This window comes from Notothenia rossii (genome assembly GCF_949606895.1).
Source record: "Notothenia rossii genome assembly, chromosome: 9".
Classification (NCBI taxonomy): Eukaryota; Metazoa; Chordata; class Actinopteri; order Perciformes; family Nototheniidae; genus Notothenia; species Notothenia rossii.
Window position 1 is genome coordinate 6,125,684 of NC_136907.1, and position 5,910 is coordinate 6,131,593.

Below are 5,910 nucleotides of genomic sequence, written 5' to 3' on the forward strand. Positions count from 1 at the left end.
GTAAGTTTAATATCCGTCAAACACGAAGGAGCTGGCTGAATGCTATAGGACTTTGGAAAGAGTGAAGAAGCGTATAGACACATTGATTTTTGCTAAATACACTTTTTTTAAGCATCAGTTTCATCCTCAATGCAGGGCCTGAAACGTTTGAAGAGTCTTTAAAAGTCATTTTTATGGCTCAAAGGGTGTGCTTTTTTTGAGTGTCATTAGGCGCTTTCAAACCTGAGTACTTTTCCCCCCGAACTAGGTCGATAGGGTGGGGAGATTTGGTTTCACACCAAAAAGGATCTGGAACTTGTCCCTAGTTCGCGTGAACCTTTTCACCTCCAGATAGTCCCTGCTAGCGAGGTAGTACTTTCCTGAGGAGGAAATGGTTCGTGGGTGTGTCGGCCACACTAACAATTTCTGATTGGCTGGGCGAATTGCAAACCACGCCCCTTAAAACTCTGAAAAGTTTTGTGAACCCAAAGCAGTAGAAGAAGACGTGACGTCAGCGGCTTCATTTGCCTAATCCTCCCTCAGGGACTTATTCCGGTGAGAACGCAATCTACTAGGGCAGTTCGAAGGGCTAAAGAGTTCGGGGGGAACAAGTACCGGGGACCGGCTAAGTACTTGGTGTGAAAGCGGCTATAGTATCTTTCGGAGAACTGGTGAAAAACTCGCTCCGACGGGGAATCGAACGTTGGTCTCCAGTTTGACGGGCGGCAATAGCCCTTTCATCAGTTTCCGTAGTGTAGTGGTTATCACGTTCGCCTCACACGCGAAAGGTCCCCGGTTCGAGACCGGGCGGAAACATGTTATGTCTTGATTGACTCCACATATCCAAAAGATAGCTATCAGCAAAATAGATGAGCGAGGGAGGACTCTTTGAACAATGCAAATATGCCGAGAAAAATGAAATTATTCCTAATTGTCTGCTCCTTTCAGACTACGAAGGTGCTGGCCGAACGCTATGGACTTTGGAGAAAGCAGAAACATTTAAAAAAACATCTAAATTCAACACATCTGGACAGGCATGGTCCTGTAACTTGTATTTCTGATGACATTAATTCCACAATGGTGAGTATTTGTAGTGTTTTTCTTCTATGATTCTAGAGTAAAAGTAAGAAATAGACTATACATGCCTCCCTCTGAACTTCAACTGTAAAGATTTGTATACAGTCCACTGCTACACTTTCTAACTTGTCTAATTAGAGCCTAGGTGTTCATTTTCACATGAAAAGCATGTTGAGTAAAAATGGTTTAGTTGATTTTAGAGCCCTGGTTATCATGGCTTGTGAAATGCAGCGCATGCCAGTTTAATATTGTGAATGTTATTATTGTTGATTTTTGCTAAAAAAACTTCTATTAAGCATCATTTCAGTTTCCCCTTACCCACTAATGCTCATCAATCACTTTGAGTCACATAACTAAAGAAAGAGCGCCCCCGAAATACAGCTTGTGGCCAGAAATATATTACATCCGTAGTGATAAGAACTACCATAGAGAATGAATGGTAACATGTAAGGGACTTAAGTCTTACTGTTGCCTTGCAAGATCCTTAGGTCTCAGTTTGACTCCGGCTCAGGACGTTCTTTGCCAATCTGCTTTCGTTGGAATAAAAATATTTGGATGGGACTGGACTTTCGAGCCCAAGATATCATGGTTTGTGAAATGCACAGTATGTAAGTTTAATATCCGTCAAACACGAAGGAGCTGGCTGAATGCTATAGGACTTTGGAAAGAGTGAAGAAGCGTATAGACACATTGATTTTTGCTAAATACACTTTTTTTAAGCATCAGTTTCATCCTCAATGCAGGGCCTGAAACGTTTGAAGAGTCTTTAAAAGTCATTTTTATGGCTCAAAGGGTGTGCTTTTTTTGAGTGTCATTAGGCGCTTTCAAACCTGAGTACTTTTCCCCCCGAACTAGGTCGATAGGGTGGGGAGATTTGGTTTCACACCAAAAAGGATCTGGAACTTGTCCCTAGTTCGCGTGAACCTTTTCACCTCCAGATAGTCCCTGCTAGCGAGGTAGTACTTTCCTGAGGAGGAAATGGTTCGTGGGTGTGTCGGCCACACTAACAATTTCTGATTGGCTGGGCGAATTGCAAACCACGCCCCTTAAAACTCTGAAAAGTTTTGTGAACCCAAAGCAGTAGAAGAAGACGTGACGTCAGCGGCTTCATTTGCCTAATCCTCCCTCAGGGACTTATTCCGGTGAGAACGCAATCTACTAGGGCAGTTCGAGGGGCTAAAGAGTTCGGGGGGAACAAGTACCGGGGACCGGCTAAGTACTTGGTATGAAAGCGGCTATAGTATCTTTCGGAGAACTGGTGAAAAACTCGCTCCGACGGGGAATCGAACGTTGGTCTCCAGTTTGACGGGCGGCAATAGCACTTTCATCAGTTTCTGTAGTGTAGTGGTTATAACGTTCGCCTCACACGCGAAAGGTCCCCGGTTCGAGACCGGGCGGAAACACGTTATGTCTTGATTGACTCCACATATCCAAAAGATATCTATCAGCAAAATAGATGAACGAGGGAGGACTGTTTGAACAATGCCAATATGCCGAGAAAAATGAAATTATTCCTAATTGTCTGCTCCTTTCAGATTACGAAGGTGCTGGCCGAACGCTATGGACTTTGGAGAAAGCGGAAACATTTAAAAAAAAATCTAAATTCAACACATCTGGAGGGGCATGGTCCTGTAACTTGTATTTCTGATGACATTAATTCCACAATGGTGAGTATTTGTAGTGTTTTTCTTGTATGATTCTAGAGTAAAAGTAAGAAATAGACTATACGTGCCTCCCTCTGAACTTCAACTGTAAAGACTTGTATACAGTCCACTGCTACACTTTCTAACTTGTCTAATTAGAGCCTAGGTGTTAATTTTCACATGAAAAGCATGTTGAGTAAAAATGGTTTAGTTGATTTCAGAGCCCTGGTTATCATGGCTTGTGAAATGCAGCGCATGCCAGTTTAATATTGTGAATGTTATTATTGTTGATTTTTGCTAAAAAAACTTCTGTTAAGCATCATTTCAGTTTCCCCTTACCCACAAATGCTCATCAATCACTTTGAGTCACATAACTAAAGAAAGAGCGCCCCCGAAATACAGCTTGTGGCCAGAAATATATTACATCCGTAGTGATAAGAACTACCATAGAGAATGAATGGTAACATGTAAGGGACTTAAGTCTTACTGTTGCCTTGCAAGATCCTTAGGTCTCAGTTTGACTCCGGCTCAGGACGTTCTTTGCCAATCTGCTTTCTTTGGAATAAAAATATTTGGATGGGACTGGACTTTCGAGCCCAAGATATCATGGTTTGTGAAATGCACAGTATGTAAGTTTAATATCCGTCAAACACGAAGGAGCTGGCTGAATGCTATAGGACTTTGGAAAGAGTGAAGAAGCGTATAGACACATTGATTTTTGCTAAATACACTTTTTTTAAGCATCAGTTTCATCCTCAATGCAGGGCCTGAAACGTTTGAAGAGTCTTTAAAAGTCAGTTTTATGGCTCAAAGGGTGTGCCTTTTTTTGAAGGTGGGCCTTTTGAGTGTCATTAGGCGCTTTCAAACCTGAGTACTTTTCCCCCCGAACTAGGTCGATAGGGTGGGGAGATTTGGTTTCACACCAAAAAGGATCTGGAACTTGTCCCTAGTTCGCGTGAACCTTTTCACCTCCAGATAATCCCTGCTAGCGAGGTAGTACTTTCCTGAGGAGGAAATGGTTCGTGGGTGTGTCGGCCACACTAACAATTTCTGATTGGCTGGGCGAATTGCAAACCACGCCCCTTAAAACTCTGAAAAGTTTTGTGAACCCAAAGCAGTAGAAGAAGACGTGACGTCAGCGGCTTCATTTGCCTAATCCTCCCTCAGGGACTTATTCCGGTGAGAACGCAATCTACTAGGGCAGTTCGAGGGGCTAAAGAGTTCGGGGGGAACAAGTACCGGGGACCGGCTAAGTACTTGGTGTGAAAGCGGCTATAGTATCTTTCGGAGAACTGGTGAAAAACTCGCTCCGACGGGGAATCGAACGTTGGCCTCCAGTTTGACGGGCGGCAATAGCACTTTCATCAGTTTCTGTAGTGTAGTGGTTATAACGTTCGCCTCACACGCGAAAGGTCCCCGGTTCGAGACCGGGCGGAAACACGTTATGTCTTGATTGACTCCACATATCCAAAAGATATCTATCAGCAAAATAGATGAACGAGGGAGGACTGTTTGAACAATGCCAATATGCCGAGAAAAATGAAATTATTCCTAATTGTCTGCTCCTTTCAGATTACGAAGGTGCTGGCCGAACGCTATGGACTTTGGAGAAAGCGGAAACATTTAAAAAAAAATCTAAATTCAACACATCTGGAGAGGCATGGTCCTGTAACTTGTATTTCTGATGACATTAATTCCACAATGGTGAGTATTTGTAGTGTTTTTCTTCTATGATTCTAGAGTAAAAGTAAGAAATAGACTATACGTGCCTCCCTCTGAACTTCAACTGTAAAGATTTGTATACAGTCCACTGCTACACTTTCTAACTTGTCTAATTAGAGCCTAGGTGTTCATTTTCACATGAAAAGCATGTTGAGTAAAAATGGTTTAGTTGATTTTAGAGCCCTGGTTATCATGGCTTGTGAAATGCAGCGCATGCCAGTTTAATATTGTGAATGTTATTATTGTTGATTTTTGCTAAAAAAACTTCTGTTAAGCATCATTTCAGTTTCCCCTTACCCACAAATGCTCATCAATCACTTTGGGTCACATAACTAAAGAAAGAGCACCCCCGAAATACAGCTTGTGGCCAGAAATATATTACATCCGTAGTGATAAGAACTACCATAGAGAATGAATGGTAACATGTAAGGGACTTAAGTCTTACTGTTGCCTTGCAAGATCCTTAGGTCTCAGTTTGACTCCGGCTCAGGACGTTCTTTGCCAATCTGCTTTCGTTGGAATAAAAATATTTGGATGGGACTGGACTTTCGAGCCCAAGATATCATGGTTTGTGAAATGCACAGTATGTCAGTTTAATATCCGTCAAACATGAAGGAGCTGGCTGAATGCTATAGGACTTTGTAAAGAGTGAAGAAGCGTATATACACATTGATTTTTGCTAAATACACTTTTTTTAAGCATCAGTTTCATCCTCAATGCAGGGCCTGAAACGTTTGAAGAGTCTTTAAAAGTCAGTTTTATGGCTCAAAGGGTGTGGCTTTTTTTGAAGGTGGGCCTTTTGAGTGTCATTAGGCGCTTTCAAACCTGAGTACTTTTCCCCCCGAACTAGGTCGATAGGGTGGGGAGATTTGGTTTCACACCAAAAAGGATCTGGAACTTGTCCCTAGTTCGAGTGAACCTTTTCACCTCCAGATAGTCCCTGCTAGCGAGGTAGTACTTTCCTGAGGAGGAAATGGTTCGTGGGTGTGTCGGCCACACTAACAATTTCTGATTGGCTGGGCGAATTGCAAACCACGCCCCGTAAAACTCTGAAAAGTTTTGTGAACCCAAAGCAGAAGAAGAAGAAGTGACGTCAGCGGCTTCATTTGCCTCATCCTCCCTCAGGGACTTATTCCGGTGAGAACGCAATCTACTAGGTCAGTTCGAGGGACTAAAGAGTTCGGGGGGAAAAAGTACCAGGGACCGGCTAAATACTTGGTGTGAAAGCGGCTATAGTATCTTTCGAAGAACTGGTGAAAAACTCGCTCCGACGGGGAATCGAACGTGGGCCTCCAGTTTGACGAGCGGAAAAAGCCCTTTCATCAGTTTCCGTAGTGTAGTGGTTATCACGTTCGCCTAACACGCGAAAGGTCCCCGGTTCGAGACCGGGCGAAAACACATTATGTCTTGATTGACTCCACATATCCAAAAGATAGCTATCGGCAAAATAGATGAGCGAGGGAGGAGTCTTTGAACAATGCCAATATGC